At 43.3% G+C, this 20,820-nt stretch overlaps 1 protein-coding gene across 2 annotated transcripts in view; it reads right to left on the reverse strand.

The window, feature by feature from the left end:
- The window catches only part of Casp8 (caspase 8), a 51,672-nt gene extending 34,496 nt beyond the window's left edge, over window positions 1–17,176 (reverse strand). Inside the window, exon 1 of one of the 2 annotated variants that reach the window (XM_045147546.1) lies at window positions 16,709–17,176. The gene's annotated coding sequence lies outside the window, so the exon portion shown is untranslated. The remainder of the gene's footprint in view (window positions 1–16,708) is intronic. The other variant, XM_045147548.1, reaches the window with a different exon arrangement.
- Between the last annotated feature and the right edge of the window lie 3,644 nt (window positions 17,177–20,820).

Genomic DNA, 20,820 nt, shown 5'->3' on the forward strand with positions numbered 1-20,820 from the left:
AGACCTAATGGATATCTACAGAACTTTCCACTCCAACTCTACAGAATACACATTCTTTTCAGCAGCCCATGGAACTTTCTCCAAAATTCACCATATATTAGGCCATAAAGCATCCCTTCATAGGGTCAAGAAAATTGAAGTAACTTCCTACATCATGTCAGATCACAATTCTTTAAAGCCATAAATTAACAAGCAAAACATCAAGAACTCCACCAACTCCCATAGACTAAACAACACACTTTTTTTTAAGAGCGACAGAGAGAGAGAGAGAGAGAAAGAGAAAGAGAGAGAGAGAGAGAGAGAGAGAGAAATCAAGAATGGGCATACCAGGACCTCCAGCCACTGCAAATGAACTCCATACATGTGTACCCCCTTGTACATCTGGCTAATGTTGGTCCTGGGGAATCGAGACTCTAACTGGGGTTCTTAGGCTTTACAGGCAAGGGCTTCACTGCTAATCCATCTCTCTAGCCTAAACAACACACTTTTAAACAATGAATGGGTCATGGAAGAAATTGTAAAATTCCTAGAATTCAATGATAATGAAAACACAACCAACCAAAACTTATGGGACTCAATGAAGGCAGTCATAGGGGAAAATTCATAGCCCTAAGTGTCTTCATTACAAAGACAGGGAGATCGCAAATCAATAACTTAACTGTCTACCTAAAGGCACTGGAAAAACAAAAAGAATACAACCCAAACAACTCCAGATGGAAATAAATAATCAAGATTTGAGCAAAAAATAATGAATTGGAAACTAAGAAAATGATTTTAAAAATGGATGAAACAAAAAGTTGTTTATTTGAAAAAATAAACAAGATTGAAAAACCCCTGTCCAAACAGATCAAGAAAAAAAAAGAAGTTTCAAATTAACAAAATCAGAAATGAAAAAGGAGAGATCACTACAGACATCAATGAAATTGGAAGAATCGTCATGGCATACTTCCAAAACTTCTGCTCCACAAAATTAAATAATATGGAAGAAATGGATGAATTCCTAGACACATACCACCTAACAAAACCAAACTCAGAGCAGATTAATCTCCTAAACAAACCTATCACATCCATGAAGATTGAAAATGTAATCATAAACCTCCCCAAAAAGAAAAGTGCAGGACTGGATGGCTTCTCAGGTGAATTCTATCAAACCTTCATAGAAGAACTGAAAACAATTTTTCTCAAACTATTCCACATAATCGGAGACCAGTGAATCCTCCCAACTCCTTTTATAAAGCTAGCATCAACCTAATACCAAAACCAGACAGAGATGCAACAAGGATAGAAAACTATAGGCCTGTATCCCCAATGAACTTAGATGCAAAGATCCTGAACAAAATCCTTGCAAGCCAAATTCAACAACACATCAAAACCATTATCCACCTTGATCAAGTAGACTTCATCCCAGGGATGCAGGGATTGTTTAACGTATGAAAATCAGTCAACATAATACACCACATAAATAAACTGAACCATAAGAACCACACAATTATCTCAATTGATGCAGAGAAGGCCTTTGACAAAATACACCACTTCATGATCAAAACACTGGAAATAATAGGCATGCAGGGTTTATATCTCAACACAATAAAAGCTATATATAAAGCTCCTAGAGCCCAAATAATTTCTTTTTTTCTTTCTTTCTTTTTCTTTTTTAAAAATTCTTATTAGCGTTTTCCATGATTATAAAAAAATATCCCATGGTAATTCCCTCCCTCCTCCTGCCACACTTTCCCCTTTGAAATTCCATTCTCCATCATATTCCAAATAATTCTTAATGGGGAAAAAAACTCAGAGTTCCCACTTAGATTGGAAACAAGACAGGGGTGCCCACTCTCACCACTGCTCTTCAACATAGGACTAGAAGGTGATAAATTCCTTCACCAAAGTGGCAGGATACAAAATCAATGCACAAAAATCAGTAGCTTTTCTATATGCAAAGGACAAATATACAAAGAAAGAAATCAGTGAGGCTGTCCCATTTTCAATAGCAAAAAAATATGAAATACCTTGGAATAACTCTAGCCAAGAATGTGAAAGAACTATATAATGAAAACATAAAAACACTCAATAAAGAAATAGAGGAGGACTTGAGAAGATGGAAAGACCTCCCATGCTCCTGGATAGATAGAATTAATACTGTGAAAATGGCAATTCTACCAAAAGCAATATACAGATTTAATGCAATACCAATAAAAATATCAGCATCATTCTTCACAGAGATTGAAAAAAAATGATCTCAAAATTCATATGGAATGGCAGCAGGCCACTGATATCCAAACATATACTCAGCTAAAGAAAGACCTCTGGTGGTATCACCATACCTGATCTAAAGCTATATTACAAAAAGCCATAGTGACAAAAAAAAAAAAAAAAAGCATGGTACTGGATAAAAACAAAAACATAGACCAATGGAACAGAACTGAAGACCTAGACCTTAAGGCAAGCAACTACAGTTGCTTGATCTTTGACAAAGGTGTCAATAATGTAGACTGGAGAAAAGACAGAACCTTCAACAAATGGTGTTGGACAAATTGGATGGCCATATGTACAAAAATAAAATTAGACTCACCCATTTTTCCATACACAAAAACCAAGTCCAAATGGATTAAAGACCTCAATATAAGACCTGAAACTCTTCAACTACTGGAAGAAAAAATATGAAGCACTCTCCCAATACAGGACTGGGAAAAGACTTCTTGAAAAAAAAATCCCCAGTAGCCAAGGAAATTAAACAAGCACTCAACCAATGGGATTTCAAGAAGCTAAAAAGCTTTTGTGCAGACAAACATACCATAAGCCAAGCCAATAGATTACCCATTGAATGGGTGAAAATCTTTACTAGCTATACCACTGACAGAAACCTAGTATCTAGAATCTACAAAGAACTCAGAAAACTGAACAACAGGGATGGAGAGATGGCTTAGTGGTTAAGTGCTTGTCTGTGAAGCCTAAGGTCCCCAATTCAAGGCATGATTCCCCAGGACCAACATAAACCAGATGCCCAAGGTAGCACATGCATCTGGAGTTCATTTTCAGTGGCTGGAGGCCTTGGCATGCCCATTTTCTATTTATCTGCTTCTTTTTCTCTGTGTCTGTTGCTCTCATATAGATAAACAAACATAAAAAAACTAAGCAATAAAAAATCAAGCAACTCATTCCAAAAGTAGGGCAGAGGACTAAATAGGGAGTGTTCAGAGGAAGAATTACAAATGGCTAACACATACTTAAGAAAATGTTAAACATCCCTAACCTTTATGGAAATACAAATTAAAACAACTATGAGATTCCACCTTACTCCAGTAAGGAGAGCAAACATCAAAAAATCAAATGAAAACAAATGTTAGCGAGACTGTGGAGAAATAGGAATACTCATTTACTGTTGGTGGGAATGTAAGCTGGTACAACCACTGTGGAAATCATTTTGGAGACGCTTGGAAAGGGTGAATATAGAATTACCAACAAACCCTGTTATTCCCTTACTGGGCATTTACCCTAAAAGCTCCATATCTCAGTGCAGAAATATTTGCTCAACCATGTTTATAGCTGCTCAATTCATAATAGCTAAAAACTAGAATCAAACCAGATGCCCATCATTGGATGAATGGATAACCAAGATGTGGTATACCTACAGTAAGAAAAAATGATACATTGAAATTTGTAGAGAAATGGTTGAACTTGGAACAGATCATTCTAAGTGAACTCACACTATCACAGAAAGACAAAGACAACTGTCACATGATCTCACTCAACTGCAGTTCCTAACCTGGATCAGCCCAAGTTGCTGACATAACTGAATAGCATCTTGAGGCTTGGACAACATGGAGGGTGGGGCTTGGGGGAAGGGAAAAGGTGGGGAGGACACAAAACTGAACCCAAATTGAACTGGTATCACAGAATCCTATATCCTGGAAGTCAGACTGAAAAAAGGTGGAACCCTCAAGAGGATCTTGAGGGAGCACCTGAATCAAAGGGCCTGGAGACAGTGAGATGAAACATAACCTCAAATTTCTCCAATTTCTCTTTCTTCTCTGGCTTTTTCTTTTCCCTTGGTGCTGGTCTGTAATTCCCTGTACCAGGATGTGGTCTACATCCACAATGAGCTGTTGACCAGAGAGACCTACTAGATCTCCCAAAACAAACAAGACAGACTTATGTCAGAGTAATTGATTACCTATCAGAGGTTAATGGTAAGACCCTACTGCTGAAGACAACAAATGCTGTTGGCATTTACTATGGAGAGACCTGTTTGGAATCTGGAGGACAGCCAGTCCCCAGAAAATTAGCCCATCTAGTGCTGGAAGGTGCTACATGAGCTACCAAGGGAAAGTGGCCAATATCTGCCAAAGAGGAGGCAGAAAGACTGTTAGAGCCACAATTTGGGACATTTTGCATAGAAACATTGCCTATCCCCCAACAACAATCCATGACCCACAATCCCCATGGAATTGACCTGCACCCCAATGAGGAAGGCCTTTTCAGAAAAAGAGCTGGACACGTATGCAACAGCAAAGAGCTTTATTTTGGGCTTAAGCTAGGGCTCCAGACTTCACCAACACAGTGGGTCCGTCCAAGAGCCCCGAATGGCAGTTGGGAGAGGCTTTTATTGCAGTTTAAACAGGGAAAAAGGGAATTTCCAGCTTGGCAGTTACATGATTGGTTGACATTTAGCAAGAATATACATGTTACAAACTAACTGGTTACATTGAAGCTGAGGAACATTAAGCAAACTTATCTATGACCACAAGAATGTATAACATCTACTTGGTCCTTTCTGATTGGCCCGTACTAGGGGTGTGGGGCAGTTTGTGGTTTTACCAGTAACTATTATGTCTTGACTAGGAAACAGAAACTAAGGCCTACTAAGATTCTGAGGCCCATCATGATGTCACTCCAGTTTGGTCCTTCATTCCTCCCTCTTCTGGGAACTATAGGGAGCCCCATTGTGGGTCCTTGTTAGGGAATGGCTTCTAAGGGGTGATACTGAGACCTAAGAACCATAAGCTGTACCACACTGAGGCATTCCCTGTTAAAGGCAAAAAGTCTGTTAAGTGTACATGGTCTGAATGTTAGTAATAAAATAAGGAGAGGGCCCAGTAAGGTGGAAATTAGAGGGGTAAACCAAGGTGAGGAATTGAACCATGACTCAAACCATCCTTGGGCCTGCTCATGTTCCTGTTTGCTTGTGATTAACCCCTCTCTGACTTTAGCCATTGATTCTTTTATTATTCCTGAGTGATCTATATAGAAACAACATTCTTCTCCCAGAGCTACACAGAGTCCTCCTTGTAGGAAAATGAGGTCTAGGCCTCGCCTATTCTGGGAGAACTACTTCTGCCAAAGATGTGAGGGATTCTTGGAGGTGGGAAACTGAACTTCTAAGTCTTTCTATGTCCACATCTATTGTGGCCCTTAGGTCATGATGATGTTTGCTTTGGAGAATCAGTGATGAAATGCCAGTTCCAGCTCCTGCCATTCCTAATCCCAGTATGACAGTTAGGGTAATGGCTCCTTTTTGGTCCAAATTGAAACTTTTTCTAAGCTTTGGTACATCTCCTGGTCTGAATGATAAAGGACTTTAGATACTAGCTGCACCAAGACACAAAAATCCTGGGTATTATTAAATATTTGTCCATGAACACAAGGAGTTAGCATGGTCGAGCAAACCCACCAACCACTGACTGGGGGCACAAAATATTTTTGGGAACTTACTTGCACAGTTTGGTTACATAGGTGCTGATAGGCAAGGGGGAGGGGTTCCTAGACATAATCCGTGGCCAGTGACAGACTTCAAAGTCAGTTTTGCTGTCCCTTTCTGTTGTCATCTATGTTGTTGAAGTTCATTAGTCTCATATGAATCATTAAAGGTGATACCCTTGAGTAAGGGGTCTAATGTCATAGCATAACCAACAAGACTGAGTGAGATCTGGCCTGGAAGTATTAATGACCCAATAAGTGTGGGTCATAAGGTTCCAGAGGGGATTGTGATTTTCTTGCCTTGGAGTTGACCATGGCCTATGGGTGCCTAGGGAAGTCGAGATTTGTGGAGCCTCAGTGGTGGATGTACAAAAATATTGGATTTGGGTGCCAGAACCTGGTTGGGTCCTATAGGGACTTGGGGTCCCTTCCTGACAGGTTCAACTTCTAGTTCAATGCTAAGTAACAGGCCATCCTCATAACCAGACTTATACAGCCTGAGTCTCCAGGTCTTACCTGCTTCCCAACCAGTATCTGCTTTACCTTATTCCATAAACTTTTATCTGGACAGGATTGCACTGGAATTGTGTACATCGCCCTTATAGGGGGTTGGTAGATAATTGTGCCTGTGGTACTTCAGAGACCTGAAACTTGTCAGCTGTAACTGGTGGGCTCCATGAGATACTCCCTGTAGATCTACATCCCCATTTGTAACAATAAAATTGTGCTGCCCCTCCACATTTCTGGATTTGTTTTCTAGATCTACCCCATCCTGGACAGACATAAAAAGGGGTCTGTAGAAGCCTGGCTCTCTTAATTACATGCCTACATCCAGCTCCCCCCCCCACCAACAAAGCTGGCAGTTGTAGGGTAAAACCCTGTCCTATTTTACCATTTTTATTACATTTGGGTCTCCCTTTTGTTTCTTAATCCCAATTTCCTATGTCCCAATTGCCAGTGGCCAGCTGGCACAAATCAAACTGTAGGGTAGGCCACCAGGTACCCTTCAGGGACACTCGGGATGAACTATTAACAATGTCACCTGTAGAGGTACTAATAATTAACCAAGTGAGGTTAAGAGGCTAGTTTGGGTTGCCTACCAGCAAGGGCAGCTCAAGCATAAGTAGAAGAATTATTGCAGTCCATCTCGGCGAAGCTTTAATTTGAGTGGGGTGTTGCGTTCCTGGTCAATCTTCCATTGTGGCTTGTAGTCTTCAGGTTGAGCCAGTGGATCTGCTAAGCAGACATGGGTGTGATGAATCCAAGTGGCAATGCTGCTGACTTTAACAGCTGTGGGGGTGGTCAGGATGACAATGTAGGGTCCCTTCCAGAGAGGTTCGAGGGTCTTGTAGCAATGGCAAAGCATGGCGACGCACAAAGACCCAATCCCCCAGTTGGTAGTTGTGGGGCAATGGTGGTGGATCAGTCTCATACATGGCCCTTAAGCATGGCCACAGTTCCTTATGTGCATGGGCTAGCATTTCAAGAGAATCAAGCAGATGTCTGTTATCAAATTCAGCAATTAATTCTGCTTTTTTTTTTTTTTTTGGTTTTTCGAGGTAGGGTCTCACTCTGGTCCAGGCTGACCTGAATTAACTCTGTCATCTCAGGGTAGCCTTGAACTCATGGTGATCCTCCTACCTCTGCCTCCCGAGTGCTGGGATTAAAGGCATGCGCCAACACGCCCGGCTTAATTCTGTTTTTAAATTAGGTAAGATGGGGGGGTGGTCTACAAAACATAATTTCATAAGGGGTTAGTCCCATCATGTAGGGTGTATTTCACACCCTGTAAAGGGTGAAGGAGAGGAGAGCCATCAAGTCCCCACCACTCTCCATGGTTAATTTAGTAAGGGTCTATATTAAAGTCCTGTTCATTCTCTCTACTTGTCCTGAACTTTGGGGTCTATATGCACAATGTAATTTCCAATTTTCCCCCAGAATCTTAATTACCTCCTGCGTTACCTTTGAAATAAAAGCTTGTCCATTATCTGAACTCAAGAGAGCTGGCATGCCATACCTGGGGACAATGTCCTCAAGAATCTTCTTGGTTACTACCTGTGCCATCTTGTGTTTGGTGGGAAGGCTTCAGTCCACCCTGAAAAAGTGTCTACACAAGCTAGAAGATATCTATAACCATACTTTCCTGGTTTTACCTCAGTAAAGTCCAATTTCCAGTGGGCTCCTGGTTTGGAGCCTCTCAGCCAAGTTCCTTGTTCCTTAGGTTTGTTGTCAGCATTAGTGAGTTTGCAGCTCAAGCACTTGTTAGAGATATCTTTAAGCAGTGGCCTTAGATTTACTATTTTAAGATGAGCATTCCTGATGAGGTCCTCTGTCTTCCTTACTCCCAGGTGGGTAGTCTGATGAATATGGTTGAGGAGGGCTTTCTTTAGCCAATTTACAGTCTCTGCTTTCACCAATGGTCCAATTTTTGAGCCATAGAAAGCTTGTATATTGGTTTTAAGTCCTTTGAATAAGATGGGGTCTCTGGGAGTATTGGATTAAGACCCCCTTTGCAATGCCTTTTCTTCCATCCAAATCTTCATGTAGGGCCTCATCAAACAGAGTAGGAGAATTCTTAAATCCCTGGGGTAATCTCATCCAGGTCAATTTTCCATCAAATCCTTTCTCTGGATCATGCCACTCAAAGGCAAACAGCAGTTGGCTCTGAGCAGCCAATGGCAGGCTGAAGAAGGCATCTTTTAGGTCTAAAACTGTGTACCAGGTTCAAGAAGGGGGCAGAGAATTTAAGAGGGTATAAAGGTTAGGCACAGTGGGATGTATGCCTAGCACCCATTTGTTGATTTCTCTAAGTCCTGGATTGGCTGGTAGTCCCTGTGTGTGGCTTCTTTATAGGGAGAAGGGGTGTATTCCAGGATGAAGAGCAAGGGATAAGCACCCCTAAGTCGTGGAGCCGCCTAGTATGGGGTATGGTTCCCATATGGACTTCTTGTGACATAGGGTATTGCCTCACCCTGATGGGGGTTGTTCCAGGCTTTAGGTCCAACCAAACAGGTGGATGATGTGAGGCTAGTCCCATTCCCCTGGTCTCTGCCCAGGATTTGGGAAACTTTTGCAGCCATTGAGCAATGTCCGTCAATGGGCCAGGCTGTTGATGGAGTGTATATTCATCTTCTAATTTTATAGTTAGGACTTGTACAGGATGTCTCCATTTGTCAGCAAGGTGGAGACCATCTGGGTCAAAAGAAATTTGGGCTCCCATTTTAGTGAGCAAGTCTCTCCCCAGCAAGGGATAGGGGCACTCTGGTATGACCATGAAGGAGTGAAATACCTGGCCAGAGTTGGAGGTCCACTGTTCTGCAGGTAGTCCATGAATATTGGTTTATTCCAGAGGTCCTTGTACCCAGGACTTCTTGGCAGACAACTTGCCTTAAGGTTCAGTCAGCACTGAATGCTGTGCCCCAGTATCTATTAGGAAATGTATTGGTGTCCCCTCTACTTTTAGGGTTACCCTGGGCTCAGGGAGGGGGGCCAAACCCCATCCCCCCTAATCACTGAGTTCCTCCAGGTCTAGGACTCATATACGGTCCATGCTCCCATCTCTTTATGGAGGCTTCTTAGGACAGTCCTTAACCCAATGTCCCATTTCTTTACAATAGGCATACTGCTTGTGTTGGAGCTTAGGTCTCTCTTGTTGACTCTTGATCGGTGGTGACTTTCTTGAATTTTCAGTTCCATTCTCCCGAGCACTCAGCAGTCACTGCCAGAAGAATCTTGGCTAAATTGCAAGTGTTCTTTTCATTGGCTGAGGCTAAGATACAAGCTTGACGGTCTTCTGGACTTTCCCTATTGTTATAGACTTGCTCCACCAAGGCGACTAGCTCCTGAAAACTCTTGTTTGATAACCTATCTAATTTCTGTATTTTTCTCCTGGTATCTAGTGCTGCTTGGTTGACAAAACCAAGTATGACTGCAGTTTTATTTTCAGGTCTGTCTGGGTCCATGGGCATTATGTTCGGTATGCTTCCATGAGCCTTTCTGAAAAGGCAGCAGGCAATTCATCTTTTCCTTGCTACATATCACTAACTTTGGCCAGATTGGTGGGCCACTTAGTGGCCTCTCAGAGATCCCCCCATTGGAGTCTGGCGGTAGACATGGAGTCTCTCCTTACCTTTAGCCATGTTGAAATCCTAGTCAGGTCTAGTGAAAGGGAAGCTCACATCTATTATAGCCTGGTTGTTGGTTGGGGTCCCACTGACTCCTGGGACCAGTTTACGAGCTTCAGTCTGGATTCTTTCTCTTTCTTCTGTGGTAAAGAGGATCTGCAAAAGCTGTTGACAGTCATCCCAAGTTGGCAAGTGGGTGAAAATTAATAAATCTATTAAACCCCCAGGTTTCTCAGAGAATTTTGGGGTCTGCATCTTCCAGTTATAAAGATCACTAGTAGCAAAGGGCCAATAGTGGTGAGTTTAATTGCCATGTTGGTTAGGGGGCCCCAAGACTTTTAAAGGGAAGGCCTGGGTGGTTAAGTCAACCTGCTGGTTCCATTGGACCCTACTTCAGGTATGAGGGGGACTGCCCAGAGGGGGCTGAGCCACCTGGCCAGATGGTAGGGGTTGTGGTTGTCCCCCTTGGTCTGGTTCCTGGGGAAGTTCTGGGAATTCAGGCTGGGGATAGGGTGGAGGGAAAATAAGATCTCACCCTGAGGGCTCCTGAAAAACAGGGTAGAGATGGGCAGAAGGAGTAGGGGTGAGTTTCTTCTTTTCTTATAGGACCAAAACAGTAGAACTGCTGGTCTGAGGAGGAATAAAAGGTTTTAGCCATGGAGGAGGGTTCTCAACAAGTTCTCGCCAAACAACAATATAAGGTACTTGATCTGGGTTGCCAGGTCTGCCAAAGATGATTCCCTGGACCTAACAAATGGTCGGTGAGTCAAAAGTGCCTTCAGTCGGCCACCCAACATTGAAGGTTGGCATTCACGCTTGCAAAAGACATTTAACTTTCCCTTTCTAACTTCTATGCTCAAGTTATGAGTGCAGCCCTTGACTTCCTTGAAATGGTCCTCTAGGAGAGAAAGGGGTGTGACCTGCGTCTGTCCAATTTCTTTAGCCATAGTCACAAACGTGACACAACTGACAAAATCATAATGAACACACAGAGAAAAAGTACAAATCCTCCTAGCCACCAGAGGCAAAACTGAAAGTGAGACACTAGCCTCTCACTACACTGCAGGAGTGACCTGCTTCGTCTCTGCAAATCCACTGAATCCCCTCCAGATGGGTCTAGGGCACCCAGGACCCACTGTCCAGGCAGGGTGGTCATCAGTGGTGCATCTGCCTTACCATGAGGGCAAATCAGAATTACAGGGCAAGCTTGCTTCTATACTGACTGAAAGTAAAACAAAACACGTCAGGGGTCTCAGTGGTCTTGAGGATCCCGGATGAGCCCCCAAATATTATCCCCAGATCACAGAGTCCCCAAAGACCACCAAGAGAGTCGGACACGTATGCAACAGCAAAGAGCTTTATTTTGGGCTTAAGCTCCAGACTTCACCAACACAGTGGGCCCATCCAAGAGCCCCAAATGGTGGTTGGGAGAGGCTTTTATTGGGGTTTAAACAGGGAAAAAGGGAATTTCCAGCTTGGCAGTTACATGATTAATTGACATTTAGCAAGAGTATACATGTTACAAATTGATTAGTTACATTGCAGCTGAGGAACATTAAGCAAACTTATCTATGATCTCATCTACTTGGTCCTTTCTGATTGGCCCATACTAGGGGTGTGGGGCAGTTTGTGGTTTGTCCAGTAACTGTTATGTCTTGACTAGGAAACTAGGGCCTACTAAGATTCTGAGGCCTGTCATGGTGTCACTCTAGTTTGGTCCTTCACCAACATGTGATGTTTACATATAAAATATGTACATATCTGATAATTACATAAATAAAAATAGAAAAGAAAGGAATCCTACCAAACTCCTTCTATGAAGCCAGAATCACCCTCATACTAAAATGAGACAAAGATAGAACAGAAAAAGAAAATGACAGAACAATCTCCCTCATGAACATAGATGTAAAAATTCTCAACAAAATATTGGCAAACAGAATACAAGAATATATCAGAAAGATCATTCACCCCGACCAAGTAGGCTTTATCCCAGATATGCAGGGATAGTTCAACATACGCAATTCAATAAATATAATACATCATATAAATGGACTTAAGGACAAAAATCACATGATTATCTCAATAGATGAGAGAAAGCATTTGACAAAAACCAACATGTCCCTTCATGATAAAAGTCCTACAAAAACTGGAAATAGAAGGAACATATCTCAATATAATAAAGGTTATTTATGACAAACCTAAAGCCAACATAATACTACATGGAGAAAAATTTGAAGCTTTTCCACTAAAATCAGGAACAAGACAAGGGTGTCCACTGTCTCCACTTTTATTTAATATAGTACTTCTGCACTGTTGGTGGGAATGCAATCTGGTCCAGCCATTGTGGAAATCAGTGTGGAGATTCCTGAGACAGCTAAAACTAGATCTAGCATTTGAGCCAGCTAAACCACTCTTAGACATATATTCTAAGGACATGTCTTACTACCTTAGAGATACTTGCTCAACCATGTTTATTGCCTCTCTATTCACAATAACTAGGAAATAGAACCAGCCTAGATGTCCCTCAACTTATGAGTAGATAATGAAGATGTGGCACATTTATACAATGGAGTTCTACTCAGTGGTAAAGAAAAATGAAACTATGAAATTTGCAGTGAAATGGGTATATCTGGAAAGGATTACACTTAGTGAGGTAACCCAGGCCCAGAAAGCTAAATGTCACATGTTCTATCTCATATGTGGATCCTAGCTACAAATGATTGAACTTCTATGTGAGTAGGAATAAAAGTAACAGAGGCCAGTAAGCTAGAAAGGGAATAGAAAGGGAGGGAGGGGGAGACTTAATATGATGATAATGTTTATATGTAAGTAGAAGAACAGATTAATGGGGGTGGAAAGGCCTAAGTGAGGTTACTGAAAGAGATTGAGCAAGGAAAGGTGGAGAGAGGACTAATCAAAATCTAAGAGGATATAAATAAGTCATATGGAAATCTACTTTTTTGCACAATGGAACTCCCAGAAGCCATAGATTGTTACTAGAAAATTTTCAGTGCCAGGGATGGGATACCTTCCAGTGAGTTGTTGGCCATGGAGGTCCCTGATGCCCCCAAAACATTACAGATAATCGCTAAGGCTCTTGGTTTCCCACTAGGAATAGATGGCAAGACCCTACTGCTGAAGACTCCACATACTTGGGCTGCAAGGTCACTGAGAAATCCTGCTGGATCTGAGCTGAGAACTTCCTCCATGTAGACCAGCTGACAGAAAGCTGGAAAAAGCTACATTGCATGCAGATCAAGGGGAGAAAGAGAAATAACCAGTGGAGATACTCAACAATAGACACTGAAAGCCCTAAATTTTGCCAGCCAGGCCAATTGGGACAATAGGTATAATAGTGGTACCTCTGTTATGGGGGAAACAACTGTTCTCTAATTGGACTGGAGGCCCACTCCATGGGAGGAAATACATGCCTGATACTGAAATTCTATGGCATGAGCCCTAGTCTAGTCATCTAGTCCTGAGCCCTAGGGGTGTAACGTCTGCTGTTGCCTGGCTAAGTGTTTATATTATGCCCAATGAACTGCCCGGTAAGCACTTCACTTAATGTTCACACTCATATATTAATGCTACTTTCATTTTTGGCTAGAGAAGCTTCTCTTTTCAGATGGCAGTGACCTTGAGATGACTCAGAAGACACCATGGTGCTGAGAAGAAGTGATAGAGGAGTGCTCGGCACTGAAATATCTCTATCACACCTTCCAAGACTTGGGGTCCATTGCAGAAGAAGTGGCAAAAAGAATGTAAGAGCCAAAGGAAGGGTAGGACTCCTTACAAAGCACTCCTCCAGACACAAAATGGCCTGAATATCCATGACCTTGCAGTACCTGACACTACCTACATAAGATCATCATAATAGAAGGAAAAGATGACGACATCAAAATAAAAGAAAGACTGAGCGGGGGAAGGGATATGATAGAGAGTGGAGTTTCAAAGGGTAAAGTAGAGGGAGGAAAGGAATTATCATGGGTTACTGTCTATAATTATAAAAGTTGTCAATAAAAAATTAATTTAAAAATAAATAAAAATAAAAATAAATCCAAAAATTTATAGGACACCATAAAAGTAGTCCTAAGAGGGAGATTTATACCTGCAAGTGCCTATGTTAAAAAAATCAGAGCCAAGGCTGGAGAGATGGCTTAGCAGTTAAGCACTTGACTATGAAGACTAAGGAGCTCAGTTGGAGGCTTGATTCCCCAGGACCCACAGAAGTCAGATGCACAAGTTGGCACATGCATCTAGAGTATGTTTGCAGTGGCTAGAGGCCCTGGCACATCCATTCTCTATCTATATGCCTCTTTCTCTCTCTGTATGTCGCTTTCAAATAAATAAAAATAAACAAAAATAATTTTTAAAAGTCAGAGCAGAGCTAGAGAGATGGCTTAGCAGTTAAGGCACTTGCCTGCAAAGCCTAAGAACCCATGTTCAATTCTCCAGATCCCACATAAGCCAGATGCACAAGGTGACACAAATGTACAAAGTGGCACACGTGTCTGGAGTTTGATTACAGTGGCTGTAGGCCCTGGCATGCCAATTCTCTCTCTCTCATGAGAAAAAAAAGGCAAGCATAGTGGCACATGCCTTTAATCCCAGCACTCAAAAGGCAGAGGTAGGAGGATTGCCATGAGTTCAAGGCCACCCTGAGACTACATAGTGAATTCCAGGTCAGCCTGGATTAGAGCAAACCCTACCTTGAAAAACCAAAAACAAAACAAAAAAAGCAAGTCAGGTGTGGTGGCACATGCCTTTAATCCTAGTACTCAGGAGGCAGAGGTAGGAGGATCACCCTAAGCCCAAGGCCACCCTGAGACTACATAGTGAATTCCAGATCAGCCTGGGCTAGAGTGAGACCCTATTTTTAAAAAGAAAAAGAAAAGCCGGGCGTGGTGGCGCACGCCTTTAATCCCAGCACTCGGGAGGCAGCGGTAGGAGGATCGCCGTGAGTTCAAGGCCACCCTGAGACTACAGAGTTAATTCCAGGTCAGCCTGGACCAGAGTGAGACCCTACCTCGAAAAAAAAAAAAAAAAAAAAAAAAAAAAAGAAAATATAAATAAAATAAAATTTTAAAAAAGATGAAAAGTATCCCTCTTCTTTGAAACTGCTTTTTCTGTTTCCCACAATAGAATATAAGTTTTCAGAGGAAAGGGCGTCAACATACAACAGAGAAGATCGACTGAGTTATCTGGAGATGCCTCTGTACCCAGGATGGCTTGGTAAAGGGGCCATAACACGAGTATCTTTAGCTGACATTTGATTCTGCCCCAAAATATGAGCAAGATCACAGCAACAGAATCAAATGCAGCTTGTGGTCAAATGCAGCCGCGACTTCCGATGGCTTCCCCTGCATTCCCCAACCTGCTTTGTGATGACTTCCTATCCTAGACCATGAACTTCCCAAGAGCAGTGACTTTAGATTTCATTGGGATGTCTGGACCAGACAACAACTGCATGCAAAACAGCAAGAAACAAAGCTCTGAAGAGGGGCCATAGGATGAACAAGGAGCTCCCTGATACTTGGATGACTAAAGCCTAGGAAGGTGTGCTCAAATGAATTAGCAATTTAGGACATGCGAAATAAAGCAGGAAAATCCCTGCTTTTCCCCTCTAGTCAGCCAAGGTTTTCAAGTTGGGACCGGCAAACTGGCAGGACAGGGAGCCCATGCACCATGCTGGGGAAGGCGCAGCAAGTCCCACGGCAGATTTAGCTACAAACCATATTTGATTCTGTTGCTGTGGCCTTGCTCTGATTCTTGGGCAGAATCAAATGTCAGCTAAGGGATCTGATATGATAGGGTCACCTTTATCTTTGTCCTGATGGACAAAGAGGCACACGAGCCATTATCAGCAATCTTTCTGGTTCACACACCATTCACATTCTTGTATTACCCTTAGATGGGATCTGGAAAGAGATGGAGTGCTAATCACCCTGATTTGATCAGTAAATGTAATCCTCAAACTGGGGAGGCCGAGGCAGGAGGATCACAAGTTCAAGGCTAACCTGAGAAACAAAGTAAGACTAACTCTAATAAATAATTTTCAGAAAAAGAAAAAAGAAAAGCTTTGTATCCACGAATTATCAGTGTACAACAAAGATATCTGATTATCATGTGTGGAGGAGGAGGTAGAGAAGGAGGAAGAGTGGATGAGGCGGTGGAGGAGGTGATGGAGGAGGAAGTAGAGGAGGAGGAGGAGGAAGAGGTGGTGGAGGAGGAAATGGAGGGGAAAGAAAAAGTGCAGAGTGCTCTCCTCTGTAAGGCCAGTACCTGGGAAGAGGATCAGTAATTCAAGGGAGAGCATCCTAGCAAGTTTCAGACCAGCTTGAGCTACATGAAAACCTGAAGAGAGAAAGATAAGAGAACGGGAGGGAGAAATAAAGGACGGAAGGAGAAAAAGAAAGAAAAGAAAGGATAAAGGGAAAGAAGGAAAAGGCTACAGATAGATCTCAAAGCACTAGGGGATTGTTCTTACAGCTTGGAGAGGACCACCTAAAACTCCGGAGTGGAGACGCTGCCGGTGAGCGGGCAGCAGGGACTAAAGAGGACTCCGGGGTCCGTCCGGGGATGCCACTGAATGATTAACTCCCGCCAACCCCGCACCCACCCCAGAGCCAAGGCGAAAAGAAAGCAAACATGGGTAGATGAAGAGTTTTCTGCAACCTCGATGGGGCTGGGAGACAGCAGGTCCGAACCTGTGAGCACAGACAATGGGCAGGGCACAGAGGGTCCCTGCGGCGCACTGCAGCTGAGCAGCGGCCGTGATTCCAGCAAGCGTCCCGGGGAGACCCGGGCCCCGAGGTGCAGCCGAGCCGCCCGCTGAGCGAGGGGAGGCGGGGGAGCCTGCACGCCCGCGCTCCCGGCGCCGCGCTCACCTGCCCCGGGCTCGCGGCCCCGCGTCCGCGCGCAGCGCCCCAGCTCCTCCAGCAGCAGCCGCCGGGCTCCGAGCTCCCAGACCCCGGCTAATCGGCGTGGGCAGGGCCGGGCCTCCGGGAAAAGGTTCTTTTACTTTCGGTCGCCGGGCTCACCCCACCCTCCGACTCGGGCCTGGGCGCGCTCGCTTCCTGTTCCCCCGCCGTCTTGCTCGGAACTCAACTGGGGGAGACAAACACGGTCCTCCGCAGAAACGCGGGAAAGCGCAAAGTTCTCAGCAGAAAGAACTAGAGAGCGAACTTTATCCCGGGAGCAGAAATGACAATGACTCACTCCAAGAAGGGCCTGGAGGGCCACGCCTGCAATCCCCGCTGCGGGGGCGGGGCGGGGGGAGCTCAGGCTCCCAGGGAAACCTGGGCACTTCTGTGAGTTCTAGCCAGGCCCGCCTGGGCTACGCGAAGTCTTGGCCCAAAAGCAAATCATGCTCAAAGGAGCCAATGCCCAACTTCCAAAGAATCGGTAAAGGCAAAAGGAGCCACACATACATACACACAGGAAATGATTACAGGCAATGAAAATGATTAAAAACACAACTTCCAACCAGTCAGAAGAAGAAAATGAGTTCACAACATGCAAACTACCAGCCACAGAGCCAGAAATGCCCTGTGCAAAACATTCATACTGACTCCGTGCCAAGTCACGGAACTCTCACACACAGGGCCCCTCCCCAAGGTCAGATGTCACGGGCCTGTTCCTGAAGGGTCCGGCTGGCTGCAGCTGAGGGGTGGAGAAATTAGTTGGTCACATGCACACGCAAAAAGATTGTCCTGGCTAGTGGCCACATTCTAGGAGCTGATACAAACCAGTGCTTTTGCAGGACCTCTCACCGTGCCCGCTCCTTCCTGCTGTGAACTTACCTGCCGCAGTGATAAACACGGCGTGGCTCTGACACAAGAATAGGCACATAATATACAAAGAACTCAAAAAGTTAAATAATAAGGAATCAAACAAGCCAATCAAAAAATGGGCTATGGAGCTAAATAGAGCATTCTCAAAGGAAGAAATACGAATGGCATATAAGCATCTAAAAAGATGTTCTATGTCACTAGTCATCAGGGAAATGCAGATTAAAACTACATTGAGATTCCATCTCACTCCTGTCAGATTGGCCACCATCATGAAAACAAATGATCATAAATGTTGGCGGGGATGTGGAAAAAGAGGAACCCTTCTACACTGCTGGTGGGAATGCAATCTGGTCCAGCCATTGTGGAAATCAATGTGGAGGTTCCTAAAACAGCTAGAGATTGATCTACCATATGACCCAGCTATAGCACTCCTAGGTATATATCCGAAGGACTCATCTCATTTCCTTAGAAGTAAGCGCTTAACCATGTTTATTGCTGCTCAATTTATAATAGCTGGGAAATGGAGCCAGCCTAGATGTCCCTCAACTGATGAGTGGATAATGAAAATGTGGCACATTTATACAATGGAGTTCTACTCAGCGGTAAAGAAAAATGAAATTATGAAATTTGCAGAAAAATGGATGGACCTGGAAAGGATTATACTAAGTGAGGTAACCCATGCCCAGAAAGCCAAGCGCCACATGTTCTCCCTCATATGTGGATCCTAGCTACAGATGATTGGGCTTCTGCGTGAGAAGGAAAATACTTAGCAGCAGAGGCCAGTAAGTTAAAAAGGAGATATAAAGGGAAGGGAAAAGAAGGGAGAAGGGTACTTAATAGGTTGTTATTGTATATATGTAAGTACAATGATTGAGATGGGGAGGTAATATGATGGAGAATGGAATTTCAAAAGGGAAAGTAGGGGGGGAGGGTATTACCATGGGATTTTTTTTTATAACCATGGAAAATGTTAATAAAAATTAAATGAAGAAAAATAAAATAAAGAAGAAATAAAAAAAGAATAGGCACATAGAGGGCTGGAGAAATGGATGGCTCAGTGGTTAAGACACTTGCCTGCAGTGCCTAATGACCTGGGTTTGATTGCTCATTGCCCATGAAAAGCCAGATGCACAAAGTGGTGCATGCATCTGGAGTTCATTTGCAGTGGTTAGAGGCCCTGGCACACCCATATTCCCCCCCCCTCTCTCTCTCCCCCCTCCTCCTGGCTGAGCACCTACACAAGAGAAAGGGCCTGAAGGGACTTGAGGCCACCTGAGTTCAAATCTCCAGAATACACGTTAAAATAGCTGAGTGTAGTCATGTGCCTATAACTCCAGTCCTATAGGAGAGCAGAGACCTGTCAATCAATGGGTCATATATATACAGCAAGCTCTGGGATCATTTGAAGACTCTGGCTCAAACAAGAACTGGTGGAAGCAATAGAGTGATGGAGGTGATGGAGTGAAACATCTGACATTCAGGTCATCACCTCATCACAAGTGAGGGGCACCCAGTCACAGGCAAGCACAGGGACACTGCAAAGGCACATGCAGGTACATACACTATACACATACATACACAGGCAAACACACATGCCAAACAACAACAACAGATATTTGTACACCAAAGGAAACAAAATCAAGTGAAGAGGCAGCCTACAGAATGGGAGAAACCCTTTGCCAGGTATATAGCCCACAGCAAACTAATATCAAGAGTATATAAAGAACTCCAAAAAAAACTACTCAAGGAAACAAATAGTCCAATCAAAACATAGGCTATCGGGGGTTGGCGAGATGGCTTAGTGGTTAAGGCACTTGGCTAAGAAGCCTAAGGACCAGGTTCAGTTCCCCAGGACCCAAGTAAGCCAGATGCACAAGGTGGCATATGCATATGGAGTTCGTTTACAGTAGCTGGAAGCCCTGACATGCCCATTCTCTCTCTCTCTTCCTCCCTCCCTCTTTCTTTCTCTCTGTCTCCAAGATAAATAAATAAATAAAATATTTAGAATAAAACATAGGCCATGGAACTGAAAAGAAGAAAAACAAATGGCTCATAAATATTTTTTAAAGTATTAAACATCCTTAGTCGTCAGGAAAATGCAAATTAAAACTACTTTGAGATTCCATCTCACCCCAGTCAGAATGGCTAGCATCCTATAAACAAATGATAACAAATGCTGGTAAGGATGTAAAGAAAGAGGAATTTTGGTTCACAGTTGATAGGACTATAAACTTGTGCTAGTAATAGGACTGGAGAGAAGGCTCAACAGTTAAAGGCACTTGCTTGCAAAACCTGGCAGCCAGGGTTCAAATCCCCAGTACCCATATAAAGCAAAATGCAGAAAGTGGAGCATGCATCTGGAGTTTGTTTTCAGTGACAGGAGGCCCTGGTGCACACATTCCCTCTCTAATTCTTTCTCTTCCTCTCCCTCCCTCTCTCTCTCTCTCTCTCTCTCTCTGCAAATAAATAAATAATTTTTTAAAGCTAAAAATAAAACTACCATATGAAACAGTAATACAACTATTGGACATATACACAAGAGACTTCATCTTATGACAGAGATACTTGCTCATCCCTCCTATTGCTGCTTATTTATAACCACTAGGAAATGGAGTCAGCCTAGTTGTCCATCAACTGATGATGAAAACGTGGGACATATACCCAGTGGAATTTTATTCAGCAGTAAATAAAAATTAAGTTATGAAATTTGCCAGAAAATGAATGGAACAAATACCACATGTTCTAATGTGCAGATCCTAACTTTGAATTTGTAAATTGGTGGTGAGGTTTTTGTTTGTTTGTTTGTTTGGTTGGTTGGTTGGTTGGTTGGTTTTTTTTGGTTGGTTGTTTTTTTGAGGTGGTGTCTTAGTAGGCCAGGCTGACCTGGAATTCACTATGGAGTCTCAGGGTAGCCTCGAACTCACAGCAATCCTCCTACCTCTGCCTCCTGAGTGCTGGGATTAAAGGTGTACGCCACCACACCCAGCTTAGATTGGTGTTTTTAAGAGTGTTTGTAGAAGCCAGGAAGCTAGAAAGGAATCATGGAAAGAAATGGGGCAGAGGTTTGGGGGGGATAGTAGAATAGATGTGATATGAAAGTAGAGGAGGGGAAATAATGGGCAGAAAAAGTTAAGTAGGCATGGACAAGATCAATGGGATGGAGGGCAGGAGGGAGTCTGGGGATGTATGAAAAAGCTAAATGGAAA

Source organism: Jaculus jaculus, chromosome 4 (genome assembly GCF_020740685.1).
Source record: "Jaculus jaculus isolate mJacJac1 chromosome 4, mJacJac1.mat.Y.cur, whole genome shotgun sequence".
NCBI classification, from domain to species: domain Eukaryota; kingdom Metazoa; phylum Chordata; class Mammalia; order Rodentia; family Dipodidae; genus Jaculus; species Jaculus jaculus.